This window comes from Fukomys damarensis, unplaced genomic scaffold (assembly GCF_012274545.1).
Source record: "Fukomys damarensis isolate Sample0158 unplaced genomic scaffold, DMR_v1.0_HiC HiC_scaffold_9, whole genome shotgun sequence".
Taxonomy (NCBI): domain Eukaryota; kingdom Metazoa; phylum Chordata; class Mammalia; order Rodentia; family Bathyergidae; genus Fukomys; species Fukomys damarensis.
Genome location: NW_022900921.1, coordinates 27,022,205 through 27,041,194, shown reverse-complemented (window position 1 = coordinate 27,041,194; position 18,990 = coordinate 27,022,205). Strand labels below are relative to the sequence as shown.

Genomic DNA, 18,990 nt, shown 5'->3' with positions numbered 1-18,990 from the left:
TCCTTGCGCTTGCAAGGCAGGCCACTGAACTGCTGAGCTAAATCCCTGGCCCATGACTTGATACTTTAATAGAGTGTCTCAAATTTCTCCACATTCCAGTCACTCATGTACTTACTACCTTCATGATATCTGTCCAATTGGTAGTATTCATTTACTTAGTATTTCTTTTTAAATTGATTTGCTTTTTAAAACAACACACAATTTTATTTTCCAACAAAATGCTATATTATTCCCATAAATCACAGAATTTCATATGTGGGATATATTTTTCTAACATGCACCAGCTTTGAGCTATTAAAATGATAAATGTTCATCTTCATACCACCAAAAATCATCTTATATAGCATCAGTCATGCAAATGCCAACCTCTAGGAAATACTGGAACATAGTAGCTAGTGCTCATATATCTTAGGAGGATGGTTCACGGATAAGGACTTGGAGGCTCAGAATGTGACCTGCCTGAAGTCCCATCAGAAAGGGATGAGGTTGGGAATTGGATACTCTCTAACCAAGCCAAGGTGGCTACCATTTTCTCACTTTGCCTCCAACTGTCTAGACTATTTCAACACCAGTGCTTTTCAAATGCATTGTTTTTAAATCCAAAGAGTCCTTTAAAAATAAAACTACATGTGGAAATTCAATCTATTAAACAAATAACCACTGAGCTTTTGTGATTGAAGTGGAGTTGGGGAGTCCAGAGTTGCTTCTCTGGAGCCTTCTTTCTCCAAGCCCATCCTATTAATGGCTCTCAAGAACCTTTCTGAGAAGTGTGGGACTCTGAAGTATGTTATTTTAAACCTACAGCTCACTACTATATCCCTCAACTCTATTTAGTTCAACTTTCCCTGGGAGCCAAACTCCTGAGGAGCATCTTGGTCTCTGCTATCCTTTTTGGCTGGCATTTCTGTTTTTGGACCTTGGCCATCTTGCTATCTTGAAATTTTCCATCTTGACATCTTGAAATATTCCACTGGCTTTCTAAGCCTTGTTTTGACCTCATTATTCATTCATCAAACACTGATGCCTAAACTGTACCCAGGTTTTTAGAGGGCACAAAGAGGGACTGAGAGGAATGGATTTTCCTTAATGGTGATGGGTTTTCACACCAGTGTGGGACTCAAACTTGAACTTGGCCAAGAATAGTATGGAACACTCCAATTCACACAAAACTTATTTGTTGTTTCACTTCCTGAATTTCTCAGATGCTTGGTGGCATTCTGCAAGGGGAAATGACCAAGACAGGGCAGGACAAAGGCCCTAGTGGTGCAGTATACCCTCCAGAGGTCTTACCAGATCCTACACTGTGGTTCTTAAGCAACTGTTCCTTTCAACAAAACAGTATGAAACATAAGTCTGGAGTTGGAATCATACCTCACTCAGACACCCAAATCCTCACTCCAACAGAATAGCCAATTGCCAACCATCTCAGCATCTACCATATGAAGCTCTGCCTGGCTCCTGGCCTCAACCTGCTTCTCTCCTTATTGTTGAGTATATTTAACTCCTTAAACTAGAGGCAATCCTGTCTTTGAACTGGATAGCTCCAAGTGAACCTTCCATACCTAGGAAAAAAGGAACCCATTCCCTTAAAATAGAGGTAAGATCCCAGCAGAATTCTAATAAGTTTTGAAGATATTCTGCCTGTGATACTTACTCTCTAACCAAGCCAAGGTGGCTACCATTTTCTCACAGTTCTGGCTATGGGCCAGGTCCCCTCTGAGATGCCTCTGTCTTTGGAAGACCCTTAAATGTCCCTAAGATAATCACTTCTAAGGTTTCTTCTGTGTAACAGGCTGTGGTCTTAGATAAGCCCACATTTGAGGAAGCTTCTTTCTTGGTAGGTCTGAGAGCAGGGTCCAAAATTACCGAGGTCAGTTGAAGTCAAGCAACCAGATATAAGCCAAGTCTTGAGTTGAGTTTAGTAAACTCAAGTGAGGTCAATTTATTGCATACTAACTCTGTACTGCCTTGCCTTATACCTCACTACCCTTATCCAGGCTATAGTTGGGTAGGGGGAGCAGAGTACAACAATTAAGAAGACACTTTTTTTTTCTGGTACTAGAGATTGAACTTAGGGGTGTCACACTGAGCTATATCCCCAACACCCCTCCAAGCTCTAGATTTTAAAAAATTTTGAAAGTCTCACTAAGTTGCCAAGTTTGGGCTCTAACTTGTGATCCTTCTGCCTTAGCCTCCCAGAATGCTCAGATTATAGGTGTGTGCTACCATGCCCAGCTAATAAGACACATTCTTGTCTCTCAAAAAATATTTTTGCTTTGAACCTACATTCCACACTCAAAATTTCCCTTGAGCTGAGGTAACCTTTTCCTTGTACAGGGGGCTGGAGAAAGAATCTCCTTTTCTAGCTTGGAAACTGCCCAACCAGCAGCCTAAATCGCTTGTCTGCTTCCCAAGACTTCTCAGACCATTCTCCTGGTATGACCTTAACAACTCAGATTACAGAGCACTTGGTCCCTCACCTTTTTGTATCACTGTGTCACAACCCATTAGTTTACTTACTTAAAAACATGCACTGAGTAGTTATTATGTGGGCCAGGCACCTTACAAGCATAACATTGAATTCTCTGTGAGAGTTACATTGCACAATTCTCTGATCACACAATTGTATTCTAGATGCAGAACTAGAATTTAGTCCAGCTGTAATTTCAAAATTGGTGCTCTTTGCATAGCATTTCACTGTCTCTTAGAACAGGTGAATGGACTGTCTAATAAAGGGTAGAGATCACTGAATACTTAAACACATTCTATATGAAGGGAGTGGATTAATGAATATTTTATGTAAGGCCAAATCACACATGACTTGTTTATTAGAATTCTTTGAGAAGTGAACTATATAGGGAGATAAAGGGTGACTTTCAGAAAAAGCCTTTGTTGTTCCTATTCCAAAGCCTATTAATAAAATTGATTCATTATAGAATTGGGTAGAGGTGGGTGGCAAGTGGGAGGGAGTCTATTTTTGCATGGATAGAGAACTGGCTCAGAGACAAGAAAGAGGGTGGAGATAAATGGGTGCTTTTCCAATGGAGAGCCAGGGTATTGAGAATTGGGACTGAAGTTGGTTTTATGCAATTCCCAGTATACATGCGTTGAGCACCCAGTGTATGCAGGTCCCAGAGTAACATGGGCTGGGGTACCAAAACTAGAGGGGCCCAACTTTTGTCCTGGAGAAGCCCGTGGAAAGCACTATTCAGCGACATCTCTTAAGTTTGTAGAGGACAGGAAATTCCTCAAATGGATAAAGTGCAAAGACACTGGAAATAAAACTGAAGAAAATAGCTGGGGGACTGGAAAGAGCCCCAGACAGCAGTCAGGTTTGAACTCTAGTGCCAGCTCTGTCCCTGACTCTGTGGGTGACACTGGGGATGTCTTTCTGGGTATCAGCTTTCTCTGCTATATAGTGGAGGAGTTGGACTAGATGACCTGTAAACTAGAATACTCTGGATGAAGGACAATGGCTTGAAATAAGAACTGGTTGTGGAGAATCTTCATTTCTTTGGCCAAAATGACCCCTCTGTCCCTGTACTGTGATAGGGGACCCCCCTCTTTCTCTGTCTCATTTATGAACAGTGACAGTGAGGCAGGGAGCTATGAGGCCTGTGATGCTGGGGCTCAGAGCCCAGCCTGGAATTCCTCAGTGGCATTCGCTGTGAATGACTCAGCATCATAAATAGCTCCCATCTGGATGAGCAATGATATCTATAGCGATCAAGCGATCTCTATATCCACACACACTCTCTCTGTGCAAATATGTGGCTCACTGTATGCTAAATACGAGGTGGCCTGGAGACGTTCCTCCTCTTAAAAGACTATTTGGTATGAAACTCGAGACTGTTTATTTAAAGAAACAAGTTTACAACTATGCACATTGGATTACTGGTAGTGGGTGGCAGGGAAGAGACAATGTGGATGAAGTGACGCTGGGTATGATCTGAGCTTGGCCGGCCACATGGAAGAGGAGCTGAGGTTGACTGCTCCATAATTTGTCCCTCTGTCTGCAGCAGGACTGGGTAATGGACACCTTACTCAAGATGCTTGAGATCCTGGGAAGGGGTGGGAGGGGGTTGGGGTCTGAGCATTGATGCTAAAGGCTGTGATACAGCAGAAAGAGCATAGGACCTGATTATAACTGGAGAGCCAGGTTCTAACCCAGACTTGCTCTGCTATTCATCTTGGGCACCTCACCAATACGCTCATTCATTAATCAAGAGTGTGCTAAGCACCTACAGTGTGCATAGGCCATGGGGACACAGGTAAGAAAAAGTAGGTTAGCCTCAGCTACCTACCAGCTAGATCTCTTTGGGCAAGTCCTTTCCCATCTCTGAGCTTCAGTTTCCTCATCTGTAATTGGAGATAATGATATCCACCTCAATTTTTTGAGGGGAACATGGAGTAAGATAATTCACCAGAAAAAAAAAAAAACTTTTCTGTTGTAAATGACTCTGCAGATTCAGTCTAACATTGTTCTGCCAAATCACCAAACTGACCCATCACATTCCAACTCAGGAGTATCGTTGGCAATCACAGAGGAAGAAATGTCACATGGCCATCTTCATCAGAGCCCCTGGGATGGGAGGACTCCCTGAAAATCACCCATGGGTTTGACCCTGGACAGTACTCTTACCTTGGTTTCCTGGTTGAGCTGGAGTGCGGAAGCCTTCAGTCACAGAGCAGAGCAGACAGCATGTCAGAGGTGTTCAACTTCCTGAGGAAGAGAGGATTCTGAGGTGAGGAGAGAGCTGCTGGAGCTGTCTTCCTGAATGGGTGCCATTGAAAGGGTGTCCATACCATTCTCAAGGCTTCCACTCCTCCTTTTCATTCTAGCAAGGGTCTGGGCAGGATGGGCCCCTGTCTGGCTTCAAACTCAGTTCCTGGCTCCACCTCACCTCATCTGACAGCAGTTCTCCAATTTGTCCATCTTGCTCATTGCACTGTACCACTGACCACATTATTTATAGGACTTAAATGTGTTTTATGAGCAAAGTTGATGGACATTCTTTATTGTCAATTATATCTGATTTTCAGTTTGGCTCTGGGGACACCCATCTTTCTGAGCCTCAGTCTCCTCATCTACAAAATTGTGCTTTTAATAGTACCAACATCCTACACTAAGTGCTAAAAAAGTGTTGCTTATTATTATTGTTAAGTAAGATTGTGTCTGTGAGGATATCTTTTACCTGTAGCCTCTCAAATTTAAGTTACCTTCTTTGCTATATTTATTCTAGGGGTGGCAAACATTCTTTAAGAGGCATGGGTTGATTCATTCTAGACCTTGCATGGGGCCTATAGAATGTGGGCATCTTGCCAGTATTTGTTGACTGCATTGCAGGACAAGTTTGCTAGATTTGCTACAGGGGATTAGTGAAGTCAAATTTCCATCACCATTTTCTGGGTGAGAAGATGGGCACAGACAGGGTAAAACCATCTGATCAAGATCGCATAGAGGTAAGTGCAGAACTGGAATCTGAACCCAAATTACTATCTCTTCCCACCCCAGCTCCTGCTTTCTGTTGTAGCCAGAGCCTCTCTTAGCTGAGCAATAAGATCGAGGCCACAGAAAGGGTCTAAAATGTGTGCTGACTCCGTGATCCCTCAGTACAATTAGTTATATCCTTTCCTAATTGTTTCCTCTTTCCAGTAATCATAATCTGATCATGGTGGTCCAGGAGAGCAGATATTATTGTCTCATTTGCAGAAGAGGGGACTGCAGTTCAGAAGAATAAGTCCCAGGTCATGGGGACAGTATGTGGAAAAGCAGGGATTCCAACATAGACAGCTGGCTCCAGGCCTTTAGGTGACCATCAGTCTTGGAAACCACTTTGGGGTAACAGCAATATGACACCTCAGTCTGAACCATGTTACTATGCTTAACTTTCTCCATAGCATTATAATCCACTCATACAACCCAGTTCCCCATCTCATTGCCAGAATAGGAGGTCCCTGAGGCAGGACCTGGCTGTTCCCTGAGCCTAGCACTCAGCAGAACTTGGTAAATATCTGTTGAGTGAGTAAATGAATGAGTAACCAAGTAGGTGAATGACTGTGCCAGGCCATATTCTAACTACTGATGACACAGCAGTGAAAAGGCCAGGCACAATTCCTACTCTCAGGGAGCTGACAGTATTCGAATTTAAAATTCACAGCTGGATTGGAAACAGGGCAGAGTTGCTGTTTTCTAATGAGCTGGAATGGGGAATTGAGGAGGGAGGGTGTCTCTGGGTGGAGCCTGCTGTGGGAAAGAGCATCTCAGTGCAAATGGTACCTTCTCTGTCCTTGGGCAGGGTCACCTATGTGTAGGGCCAGGTGCCTGACTGTTGTGAAGGCAAGACAAGAAAAATAGATGGGTGCAATTAAATGTTCAATGTTAACCTACCTGGGTTGCTGAATTCTGAACAGCTGGTATATCACTGGCACATAGTAGGTGGTTAGGAAACTTTTGTGAATGAATGAATGCTGGGCAGAGAGCATGTCAGGATGACTTAGGTCTGGGAGCTTAGGGAATCTAAAGTGTTAACTCTCAGGTTATGACTTTACTTGAGTGGGAGGCATTCTACACATTATCCCCTCACACAGCAGTTATCCTCTTTGTGTGGGGGAGGGACCCCTTTCAATGCATTTGCCATATTTCTGGCCCTTTGTAACCACTATCTCTAATATTCTTATTGCCTTGGCAAGGCCAGTGTCATAATTCCTGTCACACAGAGTATGGAAAGGAGCCTCAATAAGGGCTTGATATTTCACAGTTGGAACCTGGCTCTCCTGTCTTACTCTAAGGGTAAAATGTAAAAAGCTCATCTAAATAGGGACAGTTAACTGCAGTGTGACTCGCATCCAAAGGCAGGTTTGCCAAAGGTGCTTCACTTAGGAGCAACTGGAAGGGCTTTCCCAAGAAGGTCAGTTAGACAAGTGCACAGTGAAGTGGGAAGCCCATTCCAGGTAGAAGAAACTGCCTCTGCGAAGGCATAGAGGGAGTATGGTCTACCAGGGAACTTGGAGGAATGTGACTTGGCTACAGCCTTAGGGTGAAAGATGAGACTGGCAGGCTGGCAGGCTCATTTTTGAGAACCTTAGAGGAGCTAAGGGTGATGGGGAGCCATCAATAGGCCCTGCTTTGGGCTTCAGGAAAGATCCCTCTGTGGACATTAAGGGAAGATCATAGAATTTGCTAGGCCATGGACAGGGAGGAGTGCTGGGGCAGGACCTGGGGGTAGCAAAGATGGGAGGAACAGGAAAGTGGGCATTGATACTTGATGAGGTGTGGAGTTGAGGGAGAAGGGGACTCAGTCTCCTGGACAAGGTGGTGCAGTGGCATGGGAAAGACTGGGAGTCAACTCTCATCGGCTGACCCACCCAGGGGAGTTGGAGGTCCTGTTCCAGCTTCCAAGAAAATCACTGTGGCAAGTCCCTGTCCCCGTCCTATCCCAGCCCCAGCCCCAGCCCCAGCAGCTACCTGACCGGTTCCAAACTGTGTCCTAGAAACCACACAGCTCTCACCTTGGCAATAAGCCACTGACTCTCCTCCTCTGATTGGACTGGAAGGGAAGGTGGAGCTGGAAAGCTTCCTGACCACCATACCTGCTCAGAGTACTGACCAGTCAGGTGAGAGGGTGGGTCTGGACCTTAGGATTCTAGCCTGGGGTTGAGGAGAGCTTAGCTCTGACCTCCTGGCTGATGCTCTGTCTAACCTTGAATAAGCCTCTCCCCCTACACAGTTCTCAGTTTTCCTTCTCTAACGTAAGAAGTTTGGACAATACCATTTCTAGAGTTGACCACTGTTTTTATTTCACAGCTGTAAATTGGATGCTCTATTCCTGACACAGGTTTCAGTGTTTGATTCCAGGAATTTGAATCCTTGCTAACTTGGACAAGTCCTTTCACCAAGGGTAGATTTTTTTTTTCTCTGAAAAATAGATATATCTCATGCTGTCTTTCTCAAAGGGTTATGGCAGCCAATTAAAATGATATGAACTGAAGCAGTTTATAAATAGCAAAGTGCTATACAAATGTTATCAATTCCATTGAATCACACAGGCTGTTCTCAATAACAATTTATTGAACTACCACTGCTACCATCAGCAAAAAGGCAAAAAACAAGTGTTTATTGAACACTTAGTACGTGCCAGGCATTCAGATGACAGTTTTCCTAATATCATCTCAGTTTATGTTCACAACAACCATAGGACTTACTTATCATTTTTATTTCCATTTTACAGATGAACAAAATGCAGGAGACCCATATGGAGAAGTGTAGAAAGAGCATGGTCAGACTCCCTGGCTTCAGAATCTACATTTAAAATTTAATGAAGGAACTATCTCAAGAACTTTTCTTTCCAACTTGAGATTTTCCTCCTGTCTGAAGTCAGGATCGGAGTGCTCAGTGGGCAGGGAAGCAACACTAATATTTAACAATCATCTCATGTGCCAAGAATCAGTTGTTTCCCTGGATTTAATGTGCATGCCAATCACCTTGGTTTGTTAAGCTGCAGATTCTGATCCAGCAGATTTGGGATGCAGCTGAGACTCTGCGTTTCTAATGTGTACTCAGCTAATGAGGATGAGGGTTAGTGAACTATGCTTCAAGTTGCCAGGCATGAAAGGATGTCTGACATTATCTTATTGAATCATAAGAAGTTGGCTTTCTTAGCCCTGGGTTCACAGATGGGAAGACTGAGGCCTGAGAGATGGTACCACTTATTCCCAGCCCCAGAGAAGCCAAGGGATGGGGCTGAGTGCAGGCCACTTTGACATCACACCATGCCCGAGGTTGTAGCCCCGTCTCACCTCCTCACTGTGCAGTCCCTGCTTTTAGCTTCTGTCTCCTTGGCGGGGCAAACAGTGGCTCTGAGGCATCTCCTAGGAACTAATTCTTGCTCACAATTCATCATGAGTAGACTGGCTTGCGATTCCAGCTGTGACCCAGGTGATGTCCCTGGGTTTGACTTACCCCACTTGCCTCCCCTTACACCCAGCTCCCTTTATTAAAATTTTTGATATTTTATTCATCACAGATTTTTAACATTGATTTTATTTAAAATATCACATAAACTATAGGTTGATGGCTCTGGTCTCAGGTTTTAAGAACTTCCTTAAATCTTGCACCTGGGGCAGGTTACTCTGTCACTGGCCTCATGCCAGCCTTGGCTGGCCTTCTGTCTTTTCCCTCCCACTCCAGCCTCAGGGCATTAGGATGCTGTCTGCAAGCCACTGCTTTGGCCATGGGCAGCCTGTGGCTGATGGATTTAGTTCTCAGCAGGTAAATCCTGCAGATGCATCACTTAGCCTGCCCTTTGGCTGACCTGCTTAGAGATGGCAGTGGGGCCTGTGGGCCTGAGGGAAGTCAGGGGGTCACTCTGGTATGGGCTTTCCCACATCAAGCCCCTTACTGGCTGCTTGACTGAGGGAGGTGACTTTATCATAATTCTCATTACATCACCCCTCTACCTCACAAATATAGTTCACATGGCTTTCAAGGACTTTTCTTTTTTTTTTTTTTTTTTGGTACTGGGGATTGAACTCTGGCACTTGCACTTGTGAGGCAGTTGGAGGAACCACTGAGCTAAATCCCCAGCCTGGTTCAAGGCCTTTTCTGACCTGGCCCCTGCAATCTTTCTGCCCTTCTTGTCCACCACTCTCCCCCTTGCTCACTTAGTTTTTGTCCTGAAACCTTGGCTGGCTTTTTCCTGCCCCAGGACATCTGTACTTTCTGTTCCTTCTGGCTGGATGCTTGTCCTGTAGCTAGTCTTTTCTCCCAGTTGAGATGTCAGCTTCTATGCCTCTTCTTTAAATTCTTGCCTTAAAGGACCTTAAAAGTCTGTTTGGAAACAATCTTCAACCTTTCTGGACACCCCTCCACCCCCATTTTATTTCCTTCCTAGCATTTATAGGATCTGGTGAGATTATTTTACATGTTTACTTTTTTTTTTTCTGTCTCTTCACTAGAATTTAAGTTATCTCTATCTATCTTGTCTTCATTGTCTCTTCAGCTACTAAAGCACATATCATCCCATTGTAGGGGATGAGTGAGTGTTAATGACTCAGTGAGCCATTCCTTGGACTTCTATTTCCACATTTGGAAAATTGGATAACTCTTATCATACAAGGTAATTGACAGAATCAAAGACATGTTTGCACATATCCTGTCACTAGACAAAATGACCCAGTAACATTATCCCCATTTTATGGGTGATGAACTTGAAGCTAAGAGAAATGATAGGATTTGCCCCAAATCACTGAGCTAGGAAGTGCCAGGCCTGGGGCTCTCTCCCATGGAGAAGTGTCTGGCTACAAGCCTGCTCTGAGTAGGCGTTCAGCATGGAGAGCTGGGTCTGAGCTCCTCTTGCCATCTGCTGCTTGAACTGCAAGACCCTACTTGCCTGCCTGGCTGTCACAGCTTCCAGACAAGTCAGAGACAGGAATTCTAATGGCTGGTTTTTGTGGAACACAAAGACCTGCCTCTTGCAAATGTAGAGATACATTTTCTTCACATCGGCAATTACCACGCTGCATGTCTGGGGAATGGTTTTCATCTTCCAGGCACTTTACCAAGATTAACTTCTGAACCCTGTGCATCAATGCTTGTTGCAGACAGGGTTGGGTGTGGATGGTTGGCAGGAAAAGTGTTGGTAGTGGTATCTTTTGTCACAGAGAACCTGGGCTTTGGAGGGGCTTAAGACCCTCAAGATGACACCTCTAGATGTTTGATCTATTTTCCTGAGAGTGGTTTTTCCTCTGTTCTGAATACTTTGACTCCCTAGAATATTCAAGGTTTCTGATGTTTTCTGTCCTATTTGGTCAGTGATTCAGCAATATATTTATTCCACAAATATTTACGGAGAGTATCCTCAGCATTCTCTTTGACTGAGGACGCAATGGTGGAACAAAATATATACTATTCTTGTCCTCCTGCAGATACTGGATCAGTAGGGGAGATGGATGAGAGTTCTGTCTGGGTTAGCCATTATGGGGAAGCACCCTCCCTCTCCGGAATTTTGCTTTTTATCTTAGTTTTTACTTCTAACCTTCCTGATTAAAAGCTTCTCATTGCTTAGAGAGCAGGATGGGCATCTCTGACCTGGGGTTCAAAGTCACTTGAGTTGGGCTCCAGTTGACACTTCTCAGCATACCCTTCCTGCTTGCCCACCCCTTCTGATGCCATTTTCATTTAGCAGTGTTCATAGGTGCTAGAACTGAGTGTTTCGTCAGTTTTATCTTGTTCAGTTCTCACAGAAGCCACTTGAAATAAGGATTTGGATTTTCATCACCTGTTTTAAGGATGAGGACATCCAGGTACACAGAAGTGAATAACTTGCCTAAATCCACTCAGATTCTTGATGGCAGGACTGGGGTTTGCTCCTGGACTGTGTGCTCCACTGCTGTTTTTGTTGCCTTTTGAATGCCTATGCACCCCCATGTGACTTGTTTTCGAAATACGACTCAACATCCATTACCCACCCTGCTGAAGCCTTCCCTGATCCACCCAGCCCTGGGGGCTGCATAACTTCTCAGCTGTGTGTCCACCAATGATTTTTACATCACTTCCCAGGCAGCCCTCCTCATGGAGTGCTGTAGTTCTTGTTTATGTATTTTCTCCTGAATGCTATATACCTCAAGCCAAGGGAGGCTGTGTCTCACTCTCCCTGCCTCCTCTGTGCCCAGCTGGCATCCTCATAGTGTCTATTTTCCATGCAACAACCACAGGAATAGTTTTTAAAAAATCAAAGCCTCATTTTATCTCTTGCTTAAAACCATTGCATTTTGATTAAAATTCCAAATTTTGATCTTGGCCCAAAAGGCTCTGCATGACCTAATCCTGCTCCCTCCTGCCCCTTATCTATGGCTACTCCCCTGTTTGCTTACTTTGCTCCATCCACATTGGCATTCCCCAAGCAGTCCATCCTTGCATTAGGGCCTCTTCCAGGGCTAATTCCTCTATCTAGAATGTTCTTCTTCATAACCTCACATCACTGACTTCTTGTTATTCAGACCTCTGTTCCGTGTCACCATTTCAGAAAGGAGTTCTTGCTTGTCTGTTTATATGTTTCCATATTTACCCTTTAATTGTTATTAATGATGGTTTCTACTGTGAGTCTGTAGGCCTCAAGAGAGCGGGTATCAGAGATGTCTTCTTCTGCTGTGTCACAAGTATCTGGAATAGCGCCTGCCACAGAATAGTCAGTCACTCAATGAATAAATGTCTTGGAAAAAGAGTTAAGACTCACCAAGTCCCTTTGGGATTCTATATATTGCAATTCAACTAGGCCTGCATAATATAATACATCTAAATCAATCTTATCCCAGGCTAATAGCAGGGATAATTTCATAAGCTGCAGTTCACTATTTTTATCACCTTCCTTTGTCTTGTCTGCCATAATACTACGGAAGTAAAGCAATTTCATTGGTCACTCTCTTCTGAGTTTTCCTTCACTGGAGATTCTGAGAACTCCTTGCCTGTGCTCTCATTTGTCCCTCTGAGACTTAGAGAAACTTGTGAACTACTATCTCTCTCGTTCTGCTGGCAGGGGCAGTGAAAACATTGGTATGTGTAGTTAGAACTTCAGAGCCCAACTAGAGTACATAAACACATCACAGCTGTCACATTTAATCAGTAACTAGAGAGATTTTTTTTTTTTCTCCAAAAAGACATAAGAGCTCAGAGTCTTGGCCTGGCCCAAACACTACTGATTTAACATGCCCAAGGAGATGTAGGCTGTAGCTCAGAGAGATGTGGGGCCAAATTCAGGATAAATGGGAAAAAGAAGGCTTCACATGATCTGGTTAAGGCAAACAGGACTAGAAAAATCCACAGAAATAATATATGGTTGTCTATCTGCAGAGCCTTTAGCTAATGAGAACCAAAGGGTCAGCCAGGAGATTAGTAGATAGATCAGAAGGAAGGGCCCTAGGAGATTGGCCAGAAGGTAGGGGGCCACTACCCTTATCTTCATTTAGCTTTGAAAGTATATGGTAGGGAAATTTGTCAAAGGATCTCAAAGCCAGCTGTCATATATGGCCATCCCCTTGAGAAAAAGAACATACTTCTTATCCTCTTTCTGTTTCTCCTGTTTGATCTGGAGAAGGAAATAGCATCTTGTGTGGTATGTGGACCAAAGAACTCCAAGGCTGAATCTTATAGGCAAAATGGTAAACCGTAAAGAACTACACATTATGAGTTCAAAGATCTTGGTCTCAGTGCTGTGGAACTTTATGTAAATTCCTCCCATTCCTGACCCTTGTCTTTTTCATTTGTAAAATGTAGCCTAATGTTTCCAAATCAACGATTTCTGTAACTTCAAGCCTTCTTTATGTATGAATTCATGCTTCAGCTTATTTTGAAAGGAAATCTTTTTCCTTCTGGGGCTCAGTTTGTCTTTTGATCTGCTTTTCAAATAGTCACGGGGGGGCCAGGGATTTAGCTCAGTGGTGCCACACCTGCATTGCAAGAGCAAGGTCCTGGGTTACACCCTCAGTACTGAACAAAACAAAAGCAAAACAACAACAACAAAAAATAGTCACTGGCCTATAGCCCTGGTGTTGGTAGTGGAATGAAGTAATTCTACCTTGTTTAAACCTTCTGGAAATTGATATTCCTTTTGTCTTTTGTTTTGTTTTGTTTTGTTTTGTGGAAGTTCAGTGTGGCCTATCTCAAAATTTTCTGCCAAGGACAGGAATGTTCAGAATAGATGGAGTAAGAGGAAAGGGTAAGATTTGAGTTAGTGACTTCCAAGGTGGTGCAGCATTGAGTGGCAACAGTTGTCATTGATGTTAAAATCCTTTGGCATTAAATCATACAGTGTGTTGGGTTTGCTTCAAAATAAATCAGTATGTCTATCTGCGGTAATGTGGATGTGCATGAGGAGAGTGGGCAGGTAGAGATGAAACAAGATTGGCCAACTGCTGAAGCTGGATAATGATTATTATACTATTGTTTCTATTTTTCAACATATATTTGAAACATTTTATTTTAAAAAGCCCTTCAGTCTTTCTCTGTACTTTCATTTCACGGTCCCTATCCTGAGAACCTTCTGGCATGGTGACATCACCTGGTGGCTGTGATTTCGCACCTCTAGGCCTTTACACACAGCTCCATCTGTCTGAGGCCCTTTTCCTCTTCTCCCCACAGTTCAATACTCCTGCCTCTGAAATTGCACAGTCTTGTTTACTAGCCTTGACACTTATCACACCATATTGCAATCCTGTGCTTTCTTTTTTTGCTTCACTGGGACACTTTCCCATCCCTTCAGTGTACAGCCAGTGCTTGGCATATATCTACAGCACATGTTTGCAGAAGGAATGGTAACATTAATGGTAGCTACCATTTTTTGAGCATTTGCTTCGTGCCAGGAGTGGCACTAAGCTTACTTCATAGCTGTTTTATTGTAACCTCACCCCAAGTGGGTACTGTTGATCTTATTATTCCCCTTTTAAAGCTAAAGATGGTCTCAGGAGATTACTTGCACAAGGTCATATGCTTGTAAGTCACAGAGCTGAGAATGGACTCAATGGAAACTACTCTGCTCTTCTTGCATCTGAGACTTTACCACTTCTCCATGAATGTTATACAGCGGTGCTAAGAATTAAAGAGCCTGAGTTTTGGGCTACCAAATAGCTGAGTGACCTTGGGTGAATCACCTCTGCCCCCTAGGCCCTGTCTCCCGGTGAGACCATCAGTGAGCTAGAGAGTCACGTGATCCGAGGGCCCTCCCAGCTTCAGCTCTCAGAGAAGCGGTTTCTCTTTCTCCTTTGGTTTCCTGCTGCGGAGCTGGCTTCCCTGGTTGGGAACCTCCCAGCTTCGCAGACTCCCTCAACCTCTTTTCTTGCTAATTGCGGTCTCCTAGAGCTAAGCCTCGTTCACAACCAGCTGCCCGGGTCGCCTCCTACCCACTCCCTTCCTCACGGGCTGGGATTTCTCCGGAGGTAGGGGTGGAACCCTGGGCAAGAGGGAGGGGGAGCGTGTAGCTGCCCCGTTCACTCCCGCGGATTCCCCGAGGCTTCTCGGCCCCCTCCCCCTGCGGAAACTCAATCTCACACTTTCTAGGGATGTTCCAGGGACAGCCAGAATCAGTGCTTGCAGCTGCCAGCCACGGACACCTGGGTTAGTCTCCCCCGAGTCTGGTCCCGAGCTGGGGGCGGGGAATCTGGAGGAAAGAGGACAGAGTACTCCTCCCTCCCAGCCCAGATTAGGCCCAGCTCGCCGGACCGCAGCCCGGGACTCTTCTGTGTCTGTCTGCCCTTCCACTTTCTTCCCGGACTCCCAGCGGCGACCCGCCATTGCACCGCCAGGCCTTGGCGAACTGAGACCCAAGCCAGAGACGCGCTGCTGTGATTAGGCCCCCCTCTCCAGCTTGCCCTTGTTCCCACTGTGGGAGAAGCCGAAATCCCCCAATCGATGCAACCACCCCACCCCCGAGGAACCTCGGAGGCCCCAGCCCCTCGGCTTTGTTGTGCTCGCCAGGACCTAGGCGGCTGGCGGGAGCTGTCCGCCGCCTCGGTGCTGACTCGGGGAGAGCGCCCTCAGGGGCGAGGGACTGTCCTCGGCGGCCACGCTACTGAGCCAGAACCGAGAGAGGAGAGAAGACCGCTCTTTGGCTGCTGTCCGCCTTTGCTGTGTGGACCCGGGGAGAGGACTGCACGGGGCATGGGAGCTGTGCCCGACCTGGTGCTGGAAGGGAGAAGGCGCCCAGAGCGCCCTCTCCTCGCCTGGGAAGAGCCAGCGGCAGCTCAGCGCGGCCGACAGAGGGAGAGGCCGGAGGAAGACGCCTCGGGAGCTCCGTGGCGCCGGGCCTGTGGCTGGGGTCTCCAGCGAACCTGTTCCAGTGAGGAAGTGGCCGCTCAGCAACAGGGAGCGAGCGCGCGTTCTACAAACCTGTTGGCGGCTGCAGCTCCTCCGCGGCAGAATAGGGCGCCCGGGACCGAGATTCGGGCGCGCCTTTCCCTGCCCCTCTTCCTGGACTCCTCCGCGGAGGCGCTCCCTCCTGCCTAGGTTAGCACAGGTGCATGCAGGAGGAGCGGAGCCCTTCTTCTGTCCGTCCGGAATATCAGCCGAGCTGCAGGGCACAGAGCCGAGAGGCCTCCCCAAGGGCAGACCCGCTCCCAGGGAGACCCAAGCTTCCTGAGAAAAGAGGCGGGGGCTGGCAGCGGGGACGGGAGAGGGCGCAGCAGAGGTGGCTGTGGAAATGCTAGGGAGACATGGGGAGTTCCCCCTACAAGACAGTTCTACCTTAAAGTTTGGGGACTTTTGGGGTCTGTCACTAGGGCATCCTGCCTTGGAACTCTCTCTCCCTCTTTCGCCATTTCTGTGATCAATAAACAAATACAGGTTTTACACTTACCCATTTGGTTGCAGACTCCACTCACTGGTCTCATTACCCCTTGTCATCCATTCCTGTCTGTCGTCAACCGTGCCCCCAGAGAGATCTTTCCAAAGATACAGAACCCCCTTCCAGCTGTGTTCTCACCAGGACAGAGGGCCACTCATTTGGAACAGGCTCACCCCAGTACCTTAGCATCTGATGTTTGTTCTGTTTGGCAGCAATAGTCTTCGTCTTTTCTACTTATGTTTAATCTGCAACTTAAGGTGCTTTTGTTTTCAGCGAAAAATTTCTGACCTGTACAGTGATACCTGTAGGTTCTCTCAACTTTTACATCCATCTTCTAGATTTCCTATTACATGTGTCATAATTAGTTACATACATATATCCTCAGCTACGAGTCTCATCAAAACTGGTTCAGTGTTTTATTTTTCTCTGTATTTCCATCTCCTAGCATGGTGATGGACACACAGTGGATTATGCCTGCTGAATGAATGCACACATGCAAAGCAGAACTCAAAGCAGCTTCCTTTTCTTTATGTGATTGCTCACTGGATTTCTGTATTTTTATCATAGCCTGCAAGGCCCCTCAGGGCAGCATGCTTGTCTTATCACCAATAACTCCCCCTATGATGACTTACATTTTGTAACAAGCTGCTTTTAAAATTTAAAAAAAAGTTGCTATTTTCTCTGCTTGGGAATCTCCTCATCTTTGCACACATGGCTGAGTCCTTCTTGCCATTTGGATTTTAACTCAATTGTCATTTTCTCACAGAGGCCTTCTCTGAACACCTATCTCATGCTTTCTTCCCCTATTGCTCTGTAGCACTAATTTAAGTTTTTAGTGCATATTACTCTGCAATCAGTTTACAGTTTTATCCCTCAGTATCGGTGCAGAGTTGTTTCCAGGATCCCCCACTGATACCAAAATCAAAGTATAAAATGGCATGGTGTTTGCACAGAATCTACCCACACCCTCCCATATACTTTTTTGTCTGTTTGTTTTGTTTTTGTTTGTTTTTCAATACTGTGGATCAAACTCAAGAACTCACACTTGTAAGGCAGACTCGGTTCCACTGAACTAAATCCCTGGCCCTCAATATACTTTAAATCATCTCTAGATCACTTATAATACCCAATACAATGTAAATGTTACGTAAAATAGTTGTTATCTGTATTGTTTAGGAAATAATGACAAAGAAAAATGTTTTCAGTACAAATATAAAGTTTCCCCAAATATTTTCAATCCAAACCTGGTTGAGTCTGAGAATGTGAAACCTGCAGACACACAGTGCTTACTGTATTTATATGTCTACTTAATTATTTTTTGTTTTTTCCCCCAGTTAGAACTGAAACTACACTGGGGTGAAGTTCATGCCTGTCCTGCCACTCCAGTGTTGCTTAGCATTCTGAGTGGAGCTGCTCTTGCAGCACCGTGTCCATAATATTTTTCTCTATCTTTGCAAAAGCTTCAGCAGTTGTTGTGCAAGTCATGGTGGAATTGTTTAGGAGGTATAAATTAGCTGAGAATGTTTAAGGAAATAGGAGCACATGGATAGGGAAAGAGAGGAAGGGGAGGGCCTTGGGCCATTTTGTGCTGCTATAATTAATGCCACAGACTGGGTGATTATCACAGAGTAATGTGTTCGCTCATGGTTCCGGTGGCTGGGAAGTCCAACACAAAGGGCCTTCTTGCTGTGTTGTCTCGTAATGGAAGATGGGCAGGGGGACAGGGGGACTTCTGGCCACAAGCTGTGTTATAATTGGCATTAATTAATTAATTCATTCTTGAGGATGGAGCGCTCATAACCTAAACATCTCCCGTAAGGCCCCCACTCCCTAACTACATTATTCCATTGGGAATTAAGTAACCAACACACAAATCTTGGGTAACACATTCAAATCATAATAGGGAGGATCGCAGACACATGACCGTGGAGTTACAGGCCTGAAAAAAAGCCCCTTTTCATCCTCTATGATAAAACTGTAACAACTCACTTCACACCATTTGAAGCATTTTACATTCACAAATTCATTTGATGTTGTAACAACATTATTTGGTAGACATTATTCTGACTGTTTTATACTAAGACAGTTGATGCCGAAAAGGCAGACTGATGACCAAGGTCAAACAGCTTCAAAGTGATGATACTATTTCTGGTGCTATCTATCAGGCATGCTGGGGAACTAGAACTAAGACAGTCTCTGACAGGATTTTGCATTAATAGGAGACACAAATGAGCAATGGATTATAGTACAATTTGAAAAACACTGAGAAAAAATTCTCAACCTGGACAGTGATAGGATAAAATGTATTTCCTTTCAACAATAATTGCACTTTATTGAGTGCTTCCCAGGTGCTAGGTATTATACTAAACGTTTCATATACTTTGCCTCAACTAGTCATTCTTACTTACTCCTAACCCCATTTTATAGAAGAAACTAAGTCTTTGAGAAGTTAGGTGGCATGACCAAGGCCACGAAACTCATAAATGGCTGAGCTGGGACTTAACCTGATTTTATTTAATTTAAAGCCTGAGCTTATAACCAAGATGAGCTTCTGAATCTGAATTTGTAGTGAGCAGGGATAGACCTAGGATTTTAAGATGATTCTCAGGTCATTTTGATAGATCTTCATCCTTACTGAGAAACACTCATGTAGGGA

The 18,990-nt window shown here is 44.9% G+C and overlaps 1 protein-coding gene across 2 annotated transcripts in view; it reads right to left on the bottom strand.

Moving 5' to 3' along the window:
- Cplx2 (complexin 2) overlaps positions 1-16,400 on the bottom strand; it is a 79,455-nt gene extending 63,055 nt beyond the window's left edge. The window contains exons 1-2 of one of the 2 annotated variants that reach the window (XM_033761644.1): positions 16,347-16,400; positions 4,643-4,723 (exon numbers count right to left, since the gene is read on the bottom strand). The gene's annotated coding sequence lies outside the window, so the exon portion shown is untranslated. Of the gene's footprint in view, positions 1-4,642; positions 4,724-15,880; positions 15,959-16,346 lie in introns of those variants that run through there. The other variant, XM_010622139.2, reaches the window with a different exon arrangement.
- Positions 16,401-18,990: the final 2,590 nt, after the last annotated feature.